Below are 22,961 nucleotides of genomic sequence, written 5' to 3'. Positions count from 1 at the left end.
TTCTGTTTTCAACTATTTATTCCTGTATAACTACCAACAAACATTTTCTACTCTCAAAAGTGGGTGGTGGATGATGAATTGTATGGGTACTCACCTAACTAGAAAACTTTTAAAAGCAGCAAGATTGGGTTTGGAATATTTAATACAGACATAAATGATATAAAATGAAAGGAAGGCTGTTCATCACAATCTTAAGATTTTTTTTTTTTTTTTAGTAGCTACTTGCTATCCTAGAAAGAGTATGTAAAGAATATTAGAAGAACTGGTTTTGGTGATGGTTTTGCCACTCTGAGATTCAGAAGAAGGCAGAGGAGTTATCTCTGGAAGGGAAATGGCAATATGCTCCTCTGAACTCAGGGGCTTCCTGTGTGTAACATATGATGTAATGTAGATGAAAGCATCGGGAAGCATTAAGGGACTACAACTGGTGTTACCACTGTGTCTGTGTCATGCTGTAAAGGAAGGGAAAATGAGCGGGACACAGGAAACTTTTGGTCAAATGCTGAATGGAAATTACTAATGCTTTAAATTAAACTACAAAAGATAGCTCTTAAGGTAACAAGAGCTCACAGGAGGTGAAGTCACTCAATCTTTGTGGATTGTGCCAGAAGATACTCTGCCCGTCATAACTCATTTTAAGTGTGTCCCCCAGTTAGCAATTTCAATCAAAAGGAATTTACAAGAAGTGAAGGTAATATATAAAACTTAATATAAAACCATTACTTCTTATACATTCCAAATTCTTTTTAAAACAAGGTACTGACTTATCTGTAACTGGATTTGTGCCTCTGATTAAAAAGGTAAAAGTTTATTTGATGTCTCAACTCTCCTTTTGTTATTGATGCCAGATACATTTTTGTCTGAGGATTTTTGGGAAACATTCATCTTGTAGCTGGTGACTTCTATAGACTAAGAAACAGACCCCTAAAACAAACCCTTAGCACCTCGTCATGGTAGCTGGGGATGGTAGGTTTCTTGAATTTTTGCCCTTCGGAATTAACACTGACTCTCATGAGATCATAATTTTTTCTCATCTGCTTCTTTGGGCAGTTTTGTGTAAACATTTCAGTCATGCCGAGGAACACTTTTTCCCCATTCTTTGTTACAATTTTCTGGCTTCTTTGTTATCAGAGTAGGTAAAAAAACACATACGAAATGATCGAAGAGATTTGAAAACTTGTCCAGCTTTACTATTACATATATTTACCTAATACTAAGCTTCGGCCTCACTTTAACTCGTGTCACCTTTGACAGTGAAGGAATATGTGACCAGAGGTGTTTTTATCCCTGGTTTTTGCATAGAGGTCAGAGAAACTAAAGAATCGTTCTACTTCTACCTCTTCACTAATGTGAAGTACCTAAGTCCTTTCTTTTCCACTGAATGAACGTGCTCTAAACCAGTCATTGTCCTAAGTCCACAAAAGAATGACCAGGAACACAAGTGCCTTATGGAAATAGTGGGGCTGAAGCCTCTCCATTTGCTTGAATATATTAGAGTCCATAAAAAGCTTACTCACAATTTAAAAACTGACTTTCTCCTTATTTCCATCTTGTGAATTGTCATTGTTTGCTCAGTTATAAAGTGGCTTGTTGACACCAAATATTTTAATAATTTGCTTCCAAGGCTTTGTGCCTATGCCTTGGAGAGGCTGGTGTAGTAATTAAACTGTCTTTTAGCTGAAATGCTTGCAAAGCGTCCAGTTCTGTGCCTGGCAGCTGGTGATGCATTATAGAGACATTGAGCTAATCGATTAAAACCGCAGAGGCATGGGAGTTGTCTGACAGCACTGTACTAGGATGAAATTAGTTGGAATTGCATGGTGAAATTAAGGGGAATGCAGCTGATTGCAGCCCTTCTGGGAGAATCCTGGGTGAGAGGGACACTGTGCGTTGATCCCTGTGTAATTAGGACAGCCATGTTTTAACAGTATTTCTAAAGTATTAAAATGGACTGGATAAATCAGCAGGGCTGCTTCCAGTGAACTTGGCATCCATCCACTGTGACTGAAATAACATGAAATTTTTCGGCTGCTAGAGAATGTGAAATTGGACTAATTGTCTTTTAACTAGTCTGTGTGACTGCTAGCCAGGAGCTGGATAGGCTGTGGGTCTGCAGCTGGAGGATGGGAAACTTGGGTCATGGCTATCATTTCAGCCTATCTGAGTGGATGACACCATCACATACTCAGATGGCTCTGATGTGCACTGCCTCGTCATTAGGATCCTTTCCTAAATATTTAAAAGTGGGATTTTGCGATTCAAAGAATGCTGTAGCCCAAAACTCTCCCTTGACTTATAATTACTGCTTATTTCATTCTTGAGGTTCCCCTAGAAGGGCAGGGTAGGAACTTGTAAACCACTCATCAGCTGTTCACATGTGACTGCTCCACAGTCTCTATCAGGAAGCACACATTATGCAGAGAAGGGACATCGATGTACGTTACTGATGCTGCCTGTCAAACAAAGGCTTGTTCCATAATTTCTGAATGTCATGACAGATCCAACATTTCCATTTTACATGTGATTAAAGAGAGAGAGCCAGAGAAGCTAAATGTCTGGTACAGTCACAGAGTCAGTTGACCTAGGGCTGAGGATTATTGTTCTGCTGTTCATTTTACGTAGTGAATTGCTAACTTGAGGGTTAGTATCTGGTGTAGTACTGTATTACACTTTTTGTGGCTCCATAAATAAAAGTAGTATTTCTATGACGAAGTCTTATTAATGGTCTTAGAGTACTTGGCTTCACCTTCTCTCTCTAACAGGAGAGAGGTCTTGGTAAACTTACTGAAGTTCTGTCTACCACTATCAATTTATATTCTAGAAGGTAAAATGTGCACACACACACAAGCACACATGCACACTCACAAATGATCTCTTGAGAATTTTCAAACAGACTTAGGAATCACTGAACACATTTTCTTGCTTCAGAAAGGTATGTATCACTCTATTCCTCTAGAGATACGCTCCACAATCTATCAGAAAGCCTCATAGGACACTGTAAGACTGTAACATTTTGCTCCACTAGAGAATTTCTTGAGTCGAATTGTGTTGTGGCATGCGGCTTAGTATTCAGGAATATCAGACAAAACGGAAAGGAAAACAAAGCCAAACACTAATCATTGCACTGACTGCAAGAAAATTGTAGTTGTCATGCCTCAGATTCCTTTTCTCTGGGGGGCCTGTGGGAGAAGTTTCTGGTCTTTTAAAGGCATAATTATGTTCCTCTTGAGCAACTAGTAGGTGTAGGCAATGGATTCTGTGAACAGAACAATGTAGAACAGTGGTCAGAGTTGTGGTCTTTGTCAAGTTCAGGGGTCTTCAGGATGTGTGCTTTGCTGTTCCAGTCCCCTCTGACCTTCCTCTAGAATTCCCTTTCTTTATATGAAATTATTGTTCATTCTTTTATCTTTGTTTTCCTCTTTACAAACACTCTAAATCTTTTTTAATAAAGCATGACATTAGCATACATGTTAAAATTCTCATCCATGTTTCCCTCCCAAAGTACAATTAACAGATAAAAGAAGAAAAAAAGAAACACTATCAGGTACACAGATACTTATGTCATCCTGAGGGTACCTCAGATGAGATCTTATTTAGCTGCATTTTTTACTTAAAATATGTTGTCTATTCATAAAGACTGTGTACAGTGTTTAAAAGGTTTAAATTCCATGTAATTTCTGTGACCTCCAGAATTATATATAATTTGTATGTAGCAGCTACCTTAGAAATACTCTGGGCAGATGTGGAGAGTGTGTGCCAGTATGGTAGGAAACATTATATGTGGTTCAAATATAATTATGGTACTAATGAAAATGAGAAACCTCTATCTATAGATGCCTGATTTGGAGCTACTGATCCTTTATTTTGTATACAATGCTTATTACTAGGATGGTAATCATATTACTGGTGGAAGAGTACCCTTATATATTACCTTAAAATAATCTTCTTCTTAATTATTATGATAAAGGAATAATTTCTTATGCAAAAACAAATCCGCATTGAATCATATGTAACATTTATGAGCACTTTCATTGTACCTGTCACTCATCTGCATATTTCATGCTTATGATTTAATCTTCTCATTATTCATCTGTAGTAGGTAAGAACTCTTATTTTACAGATGAGGAAGCCAAGGCTTATAGAGGTGAAGTTTCCACTCAAAGTCATGCACCTAACAAAGAACAGGTCTGATTGTCCAGCACTTGCTCTAAACACTATGCTAGTGGGAACTAGAGAAAAAGATGAGCTCTTGCTATTTATAATAATGTGGGTGGAAGTGGAGAGGGTAATTCCAAGTGAAATAAGTCACAAGGAGAAGAATACATACCAGATGGTGTCACTTGTGTGTGAAACATAGAGTGGCCAAAAAGGACCAGAAAAATATAAACCCATATTAAAGCTTTGGCATTCGATTGCCAAGCTGAGGCTGCCAGAAGTGAGTGGAGTGTGGTGGGCTAGGAGAGGGCCAGGCAGGGGGCACTGTGGGCGTGTAGAGGTGTATTGGGGCACTGGTGGCAAGAATCATATGGGGACATGTATCTGTAGAGGTTTGTACCTATAAACCCTGAAACCCAATGACGTTAACCAGTTCTACCTCCATAAACATTAGGGCCTTCCCTGGTGGTGCAATGTGTTAGGATGCAGCACTGCAAGCCAGCTGCTGCTGCTTCAGTGTCCGTTCTATCCCACCAGACCAGGAAGGTGACCCACATGGTACGGCAGACCTCTCCTGACGCGCCCGCTGCCCCACTCAGCAGTGTACTTCATCAGTCGGCCTGTTCAGCTCCCCACTCTGTCTATGGTGAATCCTCTCACCACCCTCGCACCTCTGGCCTGCACCCCAATTCTGTATGCATAAATACATAAATCTTAAAAAAAAAAAAGTCTGACTTGATGGTTTAAAACAAATTAAAAAAAAAAGGCCCTAGGAGTTAATAAATATGACTTTCATGCACACTTCTCCTAGATTAATTAAAGGGTTTATAGAATATTCCCAACATAGTCTGTTAGAGATAGAAAACTAACTTTTGTTTCAAGGAGGATGAATTTTATTTGAGAAGCACAATGATCTGCGTAAGAAAAGGGTACATGCTTCAATTTTATGATATACTCCAGGATCTGGTATCTAACAAACACCCAGAAAAAAATTAGCTCCTCCCTAGATTTAACAGGGCCTTTATGTGAATTCCAGGTGCTCATGAAGGTCATGTTGAGTAAGTTTAAATTCACTAAGATGCTGAGATTTTGTGAGACTTGATCTCTGAATTCCTCACTACTTGCATCCAGGCTACTTATTTTTCTAATTTTGACATTTTTTAATTGAAGTAACATTGTAATGAGTTTGTGTCAAGTGTGAATCATTGAAAATAGACCCATGAATGTTCTACAGTAAACTCACTTCCTGACACAAAAATGAAAGATCTACTTGGCTTACAGAGCCACTCAAAAATCTAAGTATCGGAAGTTGACCTCTGAAGGCAAGAGAAATAAAAATCAGTTACTGGCATTTGGGGCCTGTCATGGTCAGATGCTGAGCTCCAACCATGGGAAACTGGCCTAATCAAATCAGAGCATTATTTGGTGTAAGAATTAGGAATGACGAATTGTGCATTTTAAATGGTCCAGATAGTATATGACATGTCTTCAGTAAAATATTTTGTCATTCTGATTCATCTGGAGCATCCAAGCTCAGTGGTCCACCTCTGGAATGGTGCATAGAGCCAAAAATAAGCAGCAGTGAAGCAAGAGTGCTATTACCCTTTGGTCCTTTACAAACAGGATCTAATGGAAAGTGCCAGAATAGGTTGAGTTCTCCCTCCTTGTTGTGATCCCATGATGGGAAAGTTTAAGTCTTTGCAGGATTTGGCACTAGATAAAGCTAGTTTCAACCTTCAGAATCCCCGCTTCCCGCTCTGGAGTGGAAGGGATGCCTTCAGACAAAAGAGCAAAGAACAGAGTAGTGTGCAGCTCTTCATTTTTATGATCGGAATCTAAACATTGCCAGTGAATATCCTGTAAGACAAAACATAATACCAAAAATGATGAGACATGAGGAAAGTCTTGTTCATTTTTGACATAGTGAACAGGCTTTGAGATTAAGATTCTGCCTTGTTCTGTTGCCTCATCCATCCGACGGCCCCTTTCAGATGTTTCTACTTGTGGCTCCCAGATGGATTGCCCTCCATTCTTCACTTTCTTCTGTTCAAAGGCCCAAGTCTACTTCACTTTTTTGATACTCAAGGGGGAATGTAAATCTTTATATGATTCCTTCCACCAGGCCCTACTACTTAAGGCAAGTTAGGCACCCTCTGTTATGAGCTCTGGTATACTGTGTTCCACCACACTCTTCCCTCCCACCCTGGACCTTCACAGCATCATTGTACTCTGCTATGGAGTGTTGCATTTTGTTTGCTCCCCTTCCCAAGCTGCTGTGCTTTTAATGTCCAGCACATGATTAAAAGGTAATCAGTGAGTTAGGCTCCAAGGATCAGGTTGTCAGTAAATGGTTTTACTTGAGTCCACCTCCATCCTAACCTCACTACTTCTGAAGAACCTAGCTAGATTTTTCTTTCCTATTGTGGTCCCTTGGTAGAATTACCTATAATCATACCTCAATTACCTATAATTGTACACCATATACTGTAGGATTTCTTTGGTTTAGTCAATTTCTTCTGGAAAGTTACATACCTTGGGGTGGACAATGCTTTTACTCATTCTGGCAACTAACTACCAGCTGAGCTTTGGGGCTACAGAGAGAGAGTCATAGATATTTTTTTAAAATTCCATGGGCAGACAAGTACACAGACAATGGTAGTGTGGTATCTGTACTGTTCTGGTGTCCCTGCATGTCTGAATGAAGAATCTTCAGCTCCTTATTCAACTGACATTGTTGCCTCCTTGTGGGGCCACAGAAAATGGACATGGAAGGTAACCTCAGCCATCACTTCCCTGTTACTGTCTCCTGCTCTCATGAGAGGTAATAGTCAGGATGCGAAGACCTTTGGCATCATCACCTGAATTTGACATTGTTCTTACTTTCCTATTAGGTGGTTTCTAAGTGCACTACTTTCTCAGATCCTTCCCCATTATTGACAGAGGATTGACTTGCTCTGAGAATGAGTTTCCAAAATCACCAGTTTTCCCACTGTGAAGAAGATAGAAAAAGAAACAAAGGAATGTCCCTTTGATTTGGTGGATATATGATATTTCTCCATAGTGAAATAGCAGTCATGATTTCTTTAAAAGCAGCTCCTAAGTGGAAGCTGGGCTACTTCCTGTGCAGAGAGTGGTGGTTATCCCTGGGGTCATCCAGAAGACGCATGGTTAGCAGTGCTGGGGGGAATCTAATTTGCAGATAGGATATTTATCTTTAGATAACAAAAGTCTGGAAATGCAATTTGTAATTTTAAAACTAGCTGCTACATGAATATAGGTTAAAGGAAATGAACTTTGCAGTTTGGAAGTTATTTGTAGGGAAGAGAAAAACGATGTGAAAACACTTTTGGAATAGCCTGTCTCTAGGAAATGCTGTGAAGCTCTTTGCTTTTCATTGTATGGGCATCTTGCTGCAAACTCATTTTGTTGTTAAACATGAAGTTTTACAATATAGATTGTGCTAAGAATGTTTTAATGGAGCAATTTAGAGCAGCTGCAAACTGCTCTGGAATTCCCAGGGATTAGTCGACAGACTTTCCTGTGATTACAAATCCCACAGTGAGAGAAGGTGAGGTGTGCAGGCCCTGGGAAGGTGGGGTGGAAGCATCCATCCAGGAAGAGAGACGAGCAGGATGTTAGCTGGAAAAACTCTGCATGCTTTTTCTCACTGTATCCCTTTCACTTCACCTACCCTGTTCCCCCCACAGTTATCTGGATCCTACCAAGTTAACTTATACCCCACTGTCTCTGACTTTACTCACCCCATTGTCTGTGTTTACTTTTCCCATTCCCCCCCTTCAGATTTCTCTTCCACTGCTTGGTGCAAGTGCAGGACTGCCCCTACTCCATGCTTCAAGCCAGCGCTCACCAGTGTCCCCTTACCCTGGGTATAACTGGCATATGTGCTTCCTCTGAAGTTTGTTTAGAAAAATAGAGCCAAATGAAATTTGCTTTCTAGATGAGGAAACAGAAGCTAAAAGAGATTAAAATTAGTACATGCTGAAGAACTAGTTAATGGTGAAACAGACTAAAACACTGGGCTCCTTAAAGTCACTATATGTACATTCTACCATGTCGGCATATTCTCTTCTGTTATTTTGCATATGTTGATGTATTGTTTTATTGTGCTTTTGAGTAATTTTGGGTGTGCAGTTTTATTCTTTCAGAGGAAGCCAAAACTTTTGATGAGCCCAAGTATATCTCTTCGTATCTACTATCTACCCATTACTTTTTATGTGAGAGTGACTTGGTAATTGCGTCCAGTTACTCTTTGCAGATACTCTGTGACACAGACTAGCCTGGAATGGGAAACTGGTTTACAGGTTTAGATAGCTGGGTACTCAGCATGGGTAGGTGTGGGAGAGTCTGGAGTCTGCTTGTTTTTGGAGTCTCAGCTCTTCTCCCCATGACAGTATGATATCTGTGCCAACATCCTATATTAGTGCTTCACATGTGCTTTAGGCCTTGTACATTTTTTGGATCTCTCTCTATGCACTCTGAGTGCTTGTTCCCCAGACTGTACAGATGGCAATATGAAAATTATCAATATGTTGATGCTGCTTCAGAAATCCATTCTATACTTTTTGAGGAGTTATGGAAGCTGAGTCTAGAACAAGCCAACTCAGGAGTGCCTAACCATGAAATGCCACCTACATAGAAGGAGGGCATTCAGGGGTTGTCAAGAGAACCTATGAAATCAGAGAATAATTTTATGAAACTACGGTACCATTATTGAGCATAATTTTGTTTCCCTGTTATTGAAAGAGAAATAATGACCTGTCCTGTGTGTGTGTTTTCTTTTTTTTTTTTATGTTGCCTCTGTGCCAGGTATTATGGTACATGCTTCACATAGGTTATTGTATTGAATCCTTATAATCTCTTTCATCATTCCTGTTTTGCTGATAAGAGAATGAGAGCTAAAGCACTTAAATTATTAATTCAAAGATTACATCTAGTAAATTTTAGAGACAGGATTGAATGCAAGGGCTCCAATTTCCAAGCTTTTGGTTTTGATCACAGTGATACTATCATGTGTGTGTATGAGAGAAGGGGGAGATGTGAGGAAAGAGAGAGGTGTCTGTCTCTGTCTCTATTCATGTCACCCACATATACAAAATATGGTGCCTGCTTAAGCTTTGGCAAACTACGGCAATGATCCCCTGCCTTTCTTGAAACCCAGAACGGTGATTATGATCGTTTACTCTTGTCAGATCTCCATTGCTCTGCAGCACCATTGACACAGCTATAAGCTTTATAGCCACATTGTAGCTCCCATTAAATCCTTCCCTCTGTTACTGGGCTTGGGGTGGTAGGCATGGTGTGAAAATATACATCTGAAGAGATTTAAATGTATAACCCCTAAAGCAAATAGAATCATATACAACAACATTACCCCCTAAAGAAAAATCTAAAAACAAAGCCCTATCCTCTGACCTGAACTTCTGAGAACATGGATGGCATCACAGACCTGAGCTTCCCCAGTGGATATCCGTCTCCCAACAATTGGCCGTGCTCTAAAGGGAGGTAGTGTCGAGGGTCTTTTTTTCCTACAATTTCTGGGAGCCGCATAGCTCGTGGATGATCTCATCAGGAAAAGAACAGACTCAATATATGTGTAGGTTTTTCATTCTACAAACCTCAACTGTATCTATCACAGCTTTAAAATTGTCTGTTAACATTGCCTGCCAAGATTGTCCACTATTAGCTTGAGGGACTGTGTAATATTCACAGTTCAGGTTATCAATGTAAACCAAAACTCCAGAAAATAGACCCCAAAGGGACAAGGAGGCTTTCCATTTCAAAATTATGTTTTACTTGTCTGGGCCTGGGATGGATGTAGGGAGGAAAAATTCAAAGCAGGGGTTGGGAGCCCTAAGAACAGCAACAAAATTAGGGAGAGACCAGACCAAAGCATGCAGAATCTTCAAGAAGGAGGTGTTAAGTCTGGTTTTCCTCCTGTGTGAGTGTAAACTTTCTGGGATTAATAACAGATGAATTAACTTCCAATGTATATATGAATAAGTCTACCCATGTTTAATGTTAACAGACAATTGTGTGGCTGTGTTAACAAATGACACCCCAAGCTATGTTTCCTTCATGTATCATCCATACTAAAGAAAAAACTACACTTTTTTTTTTTATTTGCTTTCTTTTCATAACGAGATGCTTTGCCTGCAGAATCTGGTCTGTCATGGAGCTCTGGCCCCATTTTGTGTAAACAGCATATCACTGTGTGCAGCACAGAATGAATTTCAGTAGCACCTGAAAAGTTCCATTATGATGGGCTAACTTTAAACTGGCGGTATAATTGTTACACTTTCCCAAAGAGACAGAAAGAATGAAGGCAAGCAGATTCCTGATCAGGAGGGGCAGGTTAAATCCAGTCTCACATGCTTATGACCGTGTTTACAGGTCAGGGGGCAAGTCGAGTCTACAAGTGGTGTCTAATTGTACCTCTTAGCGTGTCCGGACTCTGTGATACGAATGGCTTTAATCTACAAGGTGAATGGAAACTACCAATCTCATTCCAGTTTGAATTGTGGTTCAATTCACCCTACAGTGCCAGAGGGGAAAGTCCAGCCTCTCTGCTTAATTTACCAGGCAGTCTAGCCTCTAGTTGAAAAGTATATCTACTTCTGTTTCGGTAACAGATGAGGAGCCTGTAAGAGAGAAGCATTGCCGAGGTGCAGTGGTAATGCAGATAGGAGCTTGTGCCAGGATTTCTATATTCTGTTTTTATAGGCCTCATAGCTCAGCCTTGCTATATGTGGAAATGCCAAGTCCGAGGTGCATCTGTCTCCTCGGGTGGTAGAGCAGGGCAGGACCACATTAGACACAAGCAGTCTGCTTCTACTGCTTTTAAAGTCTCAGAAAGCAAATGGGGATTTTATCTGTGGCCTGAGGTTTTTGGTTTTCTTTCTTTCTCTCTAGCTTTAGCCTCAAGGTGAAGAAAGAAGAAATGAAATTTTAATAGAATGAGGTGCGGATAAAATTATAGTTAGTTACGAATTAAATTAGCTAGAGATTTTGTTTATTGAGAAAGTCATGCAAGATTCACTGGTTTTATGGTTTTAAGACATTTCACTTTCTGTTCAGGTAGAAGCTGTCAATCAAGGCTAATCAAACTGGCACAGTTAACATGATACATCATAAAATTTCACAATAATGTCAACCTGTAATTCTGTCAATCTGGTTAAGAGAAATGGGCTAAAAACAATATTGTCATTTTGTAATAATACTCAGAAGGTATTACAGAATAATGCTACCATCATCTCCCTTAACTCTGTGCTTCACCTGAGGCTGCCCTTGCTGCTGACAAATGGCCAGGTGGGCAAAACCTGTCCCTGCCCTTATTGCTCAAGAGATTTGGAATAGGACACCTGAGTGGAAGATGCTACCCACAGCGTTTCCCTGCTCACTCTGAAATGTCAAAAGAAATGAGTTTTAGAACACAGTGCCAACCTTTCATACTGCTTGCCTCATGCAGTATAAAATGCGTGGTCACTGAGTATTCTTATTTATTCAATTAGCATTTATCTGTGTTTTCATCTAGAAGTTACATCCTGGGGGAATCTCACAAGCATGCCTTTAAAAAAGCACTGCACTTAAAAGAAAAACACAAGCTGCCTATCACATGGAGTAATAAATAAAACACAGCTCCCTTTGCAAACTTTGTTTGGCTTTGCAATCCCAGGATGTCATGGTTCCTGATGAAATAGGGGAGGTAACAAATACTCCCCTAGGAGAGCTGCTCTACCTGGGGTCTGTTTGCGTTGGACAGGCACAGGAAATCCTTGCCTGGCCCCATGATTCCCTTCAGCTGGCAGATCTCCCTATGACCAGGGTGGCTGAATTTTAAGCCATAGATATAACTTTCTCTCATTAAAAAAAAGACATCCCCCCCCAAAAAAAAACTTATTCCTTTCTATATAGAGACTCAGATATTTTTCCTTCATTTTAAGTACACCTGGAATATGTTTTAGAGAACATAAAAAATGGAATGGTATTCTCAATTGATAGTTTAGAGTTGCAATTATTTTAAAGCTGAGACTTCCTATGAGACCTTCCCAGGAAGGGGAGTTTAAGGGGTACATTCTGGAAACGGCTGAAGTTCATGCCTTTGAGTGTCCTATTCTGGAAATCCTTCTTCATTTTCTTGAATTTTTTTTTTGTTTTCTCTGGTGTGAGACAAACTACTTCAGAAGAAATGCACTAGTGAAGCCCACAAGTTTCAAGAAATTGAAAGATTTCCAGGTTACCTCAATTAGCAAGGATGCATTTAATTCCACAGCCATGCTGCTGCCACCATTGTACTTCTGGAGCTGGTGTTTGGAGACAGCTGTCACACCGCTTGCTCCAGGAGCAGATCTGCCAGCAGCTGTTTCCTCAGGTCTCAGCATCTTGGCTCACCCTCTTAGGCACAGGCTTGTGTCCCTTCTGTCACTCCTGACCACCTTTTTTCATTTTTTCAGGTTGCTACATTCTCTGCTTACATGGCTTAATGTCTAAAATTCTTATGATTTAGGGGGAAAAAAACTACAACTCAATTGATAAAATAGCTATAAAAATCAATTAAAGAGCATGGGTAAGAGTTATCAGAAAACAACTTCAGGTTGCGAAAGATGAAGGTGGACAGGTAGATATAAAAGATGAAGGTAGATGTAAAATCCCTCTCTCCCTCTTTGCCTGCCTGCCTCCTTTTCACAATAAGCATTTATTGAACATCTGTTTCGAATTAAAACATTATTCAAGTATATTTTAATGGTATAATGGTAGAAAAACAAGGAGAAAATATGTATGGTAGCCACCAGCTTTTTCTCAATCAATTCTGAATGAGCGGTATAAAAGGATGGGGGTTTAGTATGACACTGAATAACCTATGCAAAGGTTGGGTTTCTTGTGAGTGGTGAATATTTTATCTTGAAAAGGTGGAAGAAAGAATCCGGTGATGGTGGACATCATCTGAAAGGTACCGAATTCTAAAAATGAGTCTGTTTTGCTTTAGGGCCAAATACTACATGTAAAAAATAATTCACTTCCCACCATAGCTGAATATTCAAAATCAAGAAGTAAGCTTATTAAGGTCACACATGAAAATAAACAGAAGTATTTTTTTAAAGATTTATTTTAAATCTGCAGTTGACTGCTATTTTATTTTTAAAAATGTATTTATTTATGCAGACAGAACTGGGGTACAGGCCAGAGGTGCAGGGATGGTGAGAGGCTTCACCAGAGACAGAGTGGGGAGCAGAACAGGCAGATTGACAAAGCACTCTGCTGAGAGGAGCAGCGGACGGGTCAGGAGAGGTCTGCCGCGCCATGTGGTCACCTCCTGGAGTGGGGATCGAACTCATGCGGAAGTGGATTTAGCTTCTTAGTGCTGTGCTTTAAACAGCTGTGCCACCAGGGAGGGTCAGAAAAATAAACAGAAGTTTTCCTTTTACCTTGAATAATCCAATTACTGCTGTGCCCTTGATATGCAAATTTTAAGTCAGGCAAGACAGTATTCACATATAACAATAGAGTGGGAAAGAATAGGGTGGGATCCGGAGAATGAAGCAAATTGTGTGCAACTGAAGTTTGAAGTAGAGCAGTTGCTTCCAGCCTGGCCAACAGTGCATGCTCCAGGCACAGTCTTAGTTGTGTCTCACTGAACTTAAGCCTTGGTGGTTGAAAGTCTGCGTGGAAGCATGGTCTGACCCTGGCTCACCTCTATGGCTTCTGCTTACTCTGTTCCTCACACCTGTTGGTTTTCTTTCCGTTCTTGATTTTTTGTTTTATCTCCACTTCCTTTGGCCATAGTGCCCTCTGCCTGGAATTCTCCATTTAGTGACCCATTCTATAACCTATTTTACTTTGATTCTTCCCACCTCTACTAAACTGTGACCAGGATGTGGAAGAGGCCCTATAGTTCGGGAGAGTGAATATGCTGGTGATAGGTGGGGTGTGGTAACATACATCTGGAGAAGGGTGAACATATTGTCCTCAGTCATAAAAAATGTTGTAAACCAATGTTACCTCAGTTAAAAGAAACACATTGTGATCTTCTCAGAGTCGTTTTTGATGACCCTATCAAGATTGGTTCCATTGTTATAAAATCTCAAGGACTCAATTCTTTCCCTCCATAACTCTTATAATCATACATTGATAAGCAGGATGGATTGTTTAATATCTTCCACTGATGGCAAGGTTTTTGTTTGTTTGTTTTTTAAAGATGTTAGTTATGCATACAAGAACTGGGATATAGGCCAGAGGTGTGGGTGAGGGGGTGTTGAGAGGATTCACCAGAGACAGTGGGGAGCAGAACAAGTATATCTACTGAAATACACTGCTGAGAGGAGCAGCAGCCAAGACAGGAGAGGTCTGCATTATATGACTTAGATCCCTGGCCAGGGATTGAATTCATGCTGCAGTGGCTGCCCATAGCTTTGAAATGCTGAGACTTAACCCATTGTGTCAACAAGGAGGCCCTGCTAGCAAGGTTTCTGAAAGAAGGGAGAGTGTACTCTTTCTCCTGACTTTTGGTTCTTAATTTCTTGTGATTGGAGTATATTTAACAGTAAAAACAACCAAATTTGTTTTTTTTTTAATTTTAACTTTTAATTTTTATTTTAACTTTATATATATATATATATATATATATATATATATATATATATTGCATCATTGTTCATACTCCTCTCAGATATAATCCCTATAAAATTCCCACCACCAAGACACCCATGAACCATCACCATAACCCCTTGTGCTCTTCCCTCCCCTATTTGATCCCTCTTCCTCCCCCTCCCCAACTGAATGTCTCCAATTTATAATTTGTCTACTAGTTTTGTTCCTAAGCTTTTTTCCTTTAAATTCATTGAATAAAGAAGTACCTATGCTGTGCAGTAAAGATGTCAGGACTTGCAGGTCCCAGGACTAGAGAGTGGGGGATACATCAGCAGACCTAAGTGATGAGTCCACCCTCCGGATGTCAAGGGACCTATGCTGAAGTTTCCTGAAAGGAACGTCGGGGCAGACCCTGCAGTTGTGGTGTTGTGGTGTTTGGCATCTTGGCATAGAGATTAGGCTATTAGAGTACCTCTTTATTACCCTAAGAAGGAAAGATAATTGTATAGAAAATAGTAGATCTGTTTTATTACAACCCAAGTATAATCTTATTTATATTGCAATTTTTTCTTATTACAATCAATTTATAAAGATACAGTAACAAAGTAATTGTGTAAAAATAACAAAACTTCAGACTTACTTAACTTGACCCCTTTTCTGGCTACTATGTAAGCATCAGTAAAGTAGGACCTTCATCCTCTTCCTGATGAAGAGGCAGGGGAGGGTCAGCTACATACACCTTTCAGTTCAGTAAAAAATGATACAGTTTCCCCAAATAATCCTATGATAAACCCATGCTCTGATGACCAAACACCTCCTCAATTCTGTAAAGTAGTCAGTTAAAAGTGAGCTCTAAAGTAATGTCCTGAGTTTCTACCATTCTTGAGAAGACATTATTAAAGGACTTTATTTAAAGCACTGTGTGTTAAATACAAAGAAGAGTTGCTTATTTCAGTCAAGATCAGCGTCACAAAATTATTTTTGGTTCAACAACCTCGGCAAAGTATATAGGGTTGCTTTAACTGAGCATCAGGTCTGGGAATCATTGGGAGATGACTTTTATTTTCCAAACCTTGAGTTAGGGTGCATATGAAACACATTTTTTTATTATAAAAGAATTGGTATAGTTCATCAAGAATGATATTGCTTCAAACATTTATGCCAGAGAGAAGAAAGGCTTCATTTTGTAGTTGAGAGTTCAAGATAACCTCTGGTATCTTTTTGGTGAAAGACAGTATTGCACTCTTAGGGGGAAAAAAAAAAGAATGAAATTGAGTGGAATCAGAAATTCTATTTTGCTATATATGGTGTCTCTGTACAAGTGAATGTTATCTCATTTAATCATATGTTGCAGTTTTTTTATTTGTTTGTTTTGGTGAACCCTAAATTTTTTAAGCAATGACATATGTTACCCATTTAAAGTCCTGAAAAAGAAAGATCTAGGTTTCTCCAAAGTGTATCTCTGAAACAAGTCTAATGTAGGAATTAGACTTGACTTTCCACCAGCAGAAAGAGTTGAAACTTCATATTCGCCTATGTAAAACATCACACAAATTTGTTTCTTATAAGAAATGGTCTCAATTGAAGACATTGTGATTTCAGCGTCTCCTTTCCTCAACAGACATCTGTGTAGACATTCAGCATCTATGCATGTACACATATGTGCCCCTGTAAATGAGCAAATGAACATATCCACACACACCATTCTGAGTAGAGAAAACTTCATCTGCAACATGGTGATTTTCTTTCGTAAATTCAGATATTCCTTACCTTTATCTCTGCAACTTTCACTGTGAATTCAAGGTATTGATTTAAATCTATTAAGCCCAGTGGAGTTCTCTCTGTGTTAGATAATGTAGTTAGAACAGATGAGGCACGTGGGGTGCAGATGGTAACCACCACTATATCACAATTGTGTTTGGATGTGGATATAAGTACCTATCATGTAGAAATTTGCACCTAGATCTGCCAAGTCTGCATAAAAAATGTGAAGTACTATGATTGCTACAGAATTCTGAGGAGAAATTCTGTTGATTTTGACTATAAGCTAAAATGAAGTTATGATAACTTTACATGAGTTGAGAACATAGACTATAGTCTGATTCTCATTCTAGTGCTGTCATTTGTTCAGAGTATTATCTGAGCAATTAACTTGGTTCTCGCTGCCTCAGTATCCTCACCTGGAAAAGGAGGGTCCTTACCTCTGGGTTATGGAGTACATAAACGGGTTAATACATACAAAGCACTTGAATTTATGCTATACGTATCATAAACTTCTAGTAAATATCAGTTTACTATAATTACTTTGAAACACTTATATATACTATTAACTGGGCTATAATAAAGAAAAATCAGAGTGAAAGTGCTCCCATAGTGAACACAGAGTTTAATTCCTCCTTACATCTCCTTTTTACTCTCATTCGATCTTTTTTTTTTATTTTTCTTTAACTTGGAGATATTGATTATGTAGTTCACTGAAAATATTGCTCAGGAGCAAATACTTGTGATCTTCACTAATTTGACTAATGGTTATTATAATAGACACCTAGAAATTGAAAAACATATACAAAAATAATACGACGTCTATTTTGGGTTCTACTAGATCCTGATGTCAAGAACCCCACTGCTTGTATATCTTATCTTGCCATGGGGAGGAAATGGAAACACTGACATTTCCAACTCTTTCTGCAGAACCTTTCTGGGCTCGCCGGGCTCGGTGTCAAACCTTGTACTGCTGAGTGAGGGATATTATTTATCATCAGTGCAAGTGTCGCTTCAACTGTTCCTGGTTTATAGGATGTTTAAGATGAATCCCTTACTTACCCTACTTTCAAATTAGCTTTACAAACATACCCACAGTCTCCACACTGTGCAGTGGATGGGTGGGTGTTTATTAATATTTTTGAGATAGGTCCTATAGTGAAAGATCTATTGCAGTTTCTTGTAACTCACCCACATTGTCAGTTTTTCCCAATTAGCTCCTTCAGATAAAGATTCCATTTCAGGGGAAGCTTCTGAAACTGCTCTTCAGCGACATTTTGCCTACCTAGGGCTGATCAACTTTGTGCCATTTTTTGAAATTACTATAAATTTGCTGGCCAACTTTCTTTATGTGAATAAATTGATATATTGAAGCCATAGAATATATTCATTTCTATATCTTGCTGGCCTTTCTCCTTTTGTCAAGGTCTGCTCTGTTTTCCCTTTCTATCTTTGAATTTATGCTATATCCAGAAATATGGTACCATTTATGCTATGTGCAGAAATATGGTACCAGTTGAATAATCAAGTGTCTAAGCCATGAAGTAATTTTCCATGTAAATAAACAAGGATGGTAAATATTATTTATTATCTTTTAGTATTGTTTTAGCTATACACGATGCTTGAAATTTGAATCATTAGAGCAACAGAAACAAAAATGATCCACCCTTCTTTTTCTATTGGCCAATTCTAATCACATTCTGTGAAGATAACTGCTTTAAGGGATGACCTGGCAAACCTGCATTCTATTTATAGCATGCATTTTAATGTAAATAATAATGTAAATAATAATGGACAATGTAAATAATAATGGGCTTTCTATGCAAATGAAGCTTCATGGTAGTGTGTTTGTACCCTTCCAATGAACTCTTACCTAGAAGTCTCCAAATACAAAATTTCTGTAGCTTCCATGGTTCTCTATCCATCTACCAATGTTAAGGGATCTAATAACAAATGCGTTGGCATTGGCAAATTTACATTCACTCACTCACCTTCTGTCATCAGTATTGAGCTTTTCCTCTAGGCCGCCATCTTTATCCTACATTTCAGCTCCTACATTTAAGTACAGTTGTCTTCACAGGTGATCTTGGGAATGGGTTTGTGATTCAGTTTTTCCAATTAGATCTCTGGATCATCTTGACAAAGCCATCATGAAGGGATTGGCACTGGACAGAAGAGACCCTCATGGGAATTGTTAAAGCACATTCATTTTTCTGCACTTACTTTGAAGCTACTGGCAGACATTTTGTCAAATCAGGGAGTATGAGCTAGAAGTACCTTGAATAGAAGCAGAACCAGAAGATAGACTGAAAACTTACCCTGCTAACATTATTTGAGCTTCCCCATAAAACGTTATATGAAATTCTAGGTACCAGGATGATCTCTTGGGTTTTTTTCTCTTTTCCTTCTTCCCTCGCCTCATCTCGCTCTGCTTTCCTGTTTAGGTCTGAGCATACTTGAAATTTTGTGTGTGCTTAAGCTTGTGTAACTCCTTCAGTTGCAAATATTTGAATGCTACAAGGGAAGAAAAGGTAGAGAAAAAGCAAAGATAATATACTTATGATTCCAGAGCACTTTTTTTTTAACTTAGAAGTAGAATAAATTTAAGACCCAAGACATATTTGGAACATGATTTAATTTAATATAACTCAAATTGTTACAAAATTAAGCTCAGTGAAGTGGTTTCTGTGGAAAAGGGATTTCTATAAGCACTAACCACATGCAGTTTTAGTGTAGATATAGGTTTCCTTAGGATAATTCAAAATCATGGTACAGTATTTGATGTCTACATTTGGAGAATAACAAGATTTGGCAATTAGTCAGGTAACTCTGTAATACTCATGATATCTTAATGAAAATGGATATTGGAAAATTTTCTTTGTGATTAAAAGGTTTTCAGTGATTTAAATTATTTTTAGAAACTTGAACATTAATAATATCTAGAATAATATGCTGTATGTTAAAAATTCCTTTTGATAGTTTGGATAGCTATAAAAATTGAGTTTCCAAACACATTAAAAAAGCATTACAAATACTTTTTTAATTTTAACAATAAGGTCTGCAAACTGTACTTTTCATTGTTCTTCATGCTTTGAAACTAGACTAGTAAAACAAGGCTTGCTTTGACAACTACTTTGTCACATCATCCTTACTGTTACAGTAAATGTTGATTCTGGTAATGTAATAGGCTCTTTCTATTTAAAACATATTCCTTAAATTCCCACAGCTCAACCTTTGTAGCATACTACTGGAAGCATAAAAAGTGCATCCCAGTACACCCAGTACTAAGGATGAAACAAATCATTAGCATAAACTATTAATTCCAAATACCAGAGTCATACTAACACATGAGAGAATTTGTTTTCTTATTTATGATGTCAATAAACATGTTTATTTTTATTAGTTTTGTACTTGTCATTATTTTTCCCCATGGCCTATTGGTAGATACTAAATTTCTTCAAGCTACATGAATATATATTACCAAAAAAAAAAAAAAATGGACTAAGAGTTGTTCAAAGTCAACACTGATCTATTTCTGACTTACTTTGTAATTGCGAGTTAGTGTACAGTTGGTGGCCTGCTTCCCCTTGTACAGTGTTGGTTTTATAAAAGCACCATGACTGTCTCACTTACCAACACATTCACAGGCTCTAAACAGATTCTCAATTTTTTTGAATAAATAAATTAATGAATAACGATTAAATTAATGAACAGCCAAAGATTCTTGAGGAGGTTTTAGGAATGGAGCATGTATATGTAATACTTTGTGTATAGTTGGAATGAAGACAGATTTTTTTTTTTTTTTTTTTTTGGTTAAGAAGATCGGCATTTTGAAAAATCTAGGAGGTCTATTTAGGGAAGAACAGGTTAAGACCTGAATGAGTGATTATATACCTCATCCTACAGCAGAGAACTAAGTGAAATTCAAAAAAATGATGGATGAGAATTCAGAAATTAACAAGGGTCAGTGGTAGTCAGGCAAAAATTGAAATGAAGTGTAACATGGGAGAAAATGGTGAAATCCAATTGCTCTTTTTGAGTCTATGATCACAGTGTGAAGAGTAGTTGATGAAGAAAATTGAACTGGAGAATTATTTTTAGGTTGTAGAAGAGAAGGATTTGGAAATAGAGTAGAAACACAAAACAGAGTAGACCTACACTTTTATGAGACTAAACCCCAAAGTTAAGTAGACCCCAAAGTTAAGAGGATACCTTGAGTAGCACTAACAACCTGTGTTACTGCATATGGCTACTTGTTTCTACCCAGGGATGATCTGGCGAGTTCATAAAGTTTGATGATAGGAGTCCTGTGCTTTCATGAATTTCCTTCTCATTTGATATTTCCTCACATGGCAGTCATACTCTGTGTTTTAGAGTTGTAAGGATGCAGTAGTGCTTAGAACTATTGGAACTTTTTATTATTGTGTTTATATGTTATTTTCTCTCAGTATCAGAAAGGTTGTCAACATCCAAAGTCTTGAACATTCTGAGCCATAGCTTTATCATCTTTTAAATGATTTGCAACTACTTTTGCATTGGAAAAGTTGTTTACAGTTGATGACTTTAGCTATCAAATGTACTCTACAAGATGAACTTTTAAACCTTATCCCTAGATACTTTTTAATCCTCAAAGCCATGTGGTGAAACAGACTTTTCATCATTAAAATGCCCTAAGTCATCTGTAGAATGAGTAGGATTGCTGTACTCTAATAGGATACTGAGGCAATTACCATGATAATTATTTAAAATAGCAGTCAATGGGGCCCTCCCTGGTGGAGCAGGGGGTTAAAATGCAGCACTATAAAGCTAGCTGCAACTGCTTCAGCAAAAGTTCAAGTCTCAGCCAGAGAAGTGACCCACATGGTTCAGCAGACCTCTCCTGTCTTGCCAGGTGCTCCCCTCAGCAGTGTATTTTGTCAGTCTGCCTGTTCTGCTCCCCACCCTGTCTGTGGTGAATCCTCTCACTGACCCTGCACATCTGACCTGTACCCTAGTTTTGTATGCATAAAAAAATTTAAAGTTTACAGAGGAAAAGTAAAACACCAAAAGATCACCTAATTTAAAAAATGTGTTATCAGTTCCATAGCATTTGGGACACTAATATAAATCTGTACAAAATTTTTCTGTATAAATCTTTAATTCTTACTTATACTCTCAAAGATCAAAGGTCACCCTATGTCCTATGTCCGTTATATAAGCAAAGAAACTTTACTGCACAAGTTTAAACAGTTGTAGATGATTTATAGTAGTTCTTTAATTTGGGGCTCTTTTCTGATTCCAAGACTTTTTTTTTTTTTATATCAGTGAAAGATGGCAACTTCTGAATACAGCAAAAATAGACTGGCATTATAAAATAATAAAAAACCAACTAAGACCTATTTTGTTAAAGTAGTTATTCATTGTAGTAGGGGACTGATGGTCTGGATAAAGGAACTGACAGGTCTTACTGTGTATCATGATAGTTTTTCTTTCTTTCTTTTTTTTTTTTTTTAAGAACAGAAGTCATGTTGAATAATTGAAAAAAGTAATGTGACTTTAGTTCCAATAACCAGTCTTTGCTGTTGTTGTTGTTTGGAGATAATTATTTATTGGACAGAAATATAGGGAGTTACTACAAAAGTTTGATTTCCATTTTAATTAATGACTCATTTTAAGGCCTTGAGAAAACCAGCTGCTCTGCTTCAGAGTTAACTCTCAGAAACCATAAGATTTAATGTAGAACTTTAAGTTCAGTCAATGATAATAGTCCATACTTGATGAAATGATGGGTATCTCCAAGACAGTTGAATTCAGTTATTCTTTCAAACTCTTTTTAAGCAATTTCAAATACATGAGTTAAATTATCTAGATTGAATTCTTAAATTAAGGACCTTAACCTTATTCACAAAAAGTTAGTCCACAAATATAACCCTTGTTTCTTTATATTAATATCTATGGAATGTGGCAAGGGAATAAAAATACCAGTCTACTGAATGCAAGAAAATACTTGTACTCAGTGCTTCTTACAGAGTACTGATTTAAAAAAAATACATAAAGAACTCATGAAACCCTATAAAAACAGAGCAAATGCCCAGTCAAAAAACAATGGACAAAAAGACTGAACAGGCACCTCTCCAAAGAAGACATTCAAATTGCAAATAGGCACATGAAAATATGTTCACCATCACTTACTAGAGAAATGCAAATCAAGACCCCAATGAGATGTTATCTGACACCAGTGAAAATGGCCTCTTTTGAAAAGACTAGAAACAAGTGCTGCTGAGGATGTGGCAGTAACTGAACCTCCGACACTGCTGGTGAGAATACAAACTGGTCCAGCCCTTATGGAAAGCAGTAAGGAGATGTCTCAAAAAATTAAAAATGGATCTGCCATCCAACCCAGTATCTCCACACCTTGGCATCTACCCCTACCATTCAAAAACACTAATTCAAAAGGACAC

At 38.2% G+C, this 22,961-nt stretch overlaps 1 protein-coding gene across 1 annotated transcript in view; it reads left to right on the top strand.

The window, feature by feature from the left end:
• The window catches only part of NPAS3 (neuronal PAS domain protein 3), an 821,118-nt gene that overhangs the window by 320,634 nt on the left and 477,523 nt on the right, over window positions 1-22,961 (top strand). The window lies entirely within an intron of this gene.

This window comes from Condylura cristata, unplaced genomic scaffold (assembly GCF_000260355.1).
Source record: "Condylura cristata isolate star-nosed mole 26May11 unplaced genomic scaffold, ConCri1.0 scaffold00013, whole genome shotgun sequence".
NCBI lineage: Eukaryota > Metazoa > Chordata > Mammalia > Eulipotyphla > Talpidae > Condylura > Condylura cristata.
The sequence above is the reverse complement of the archived record's forward strand: the minus strand, read 5'-3'. Positions and strand labels throughout refer to the sequence as shown.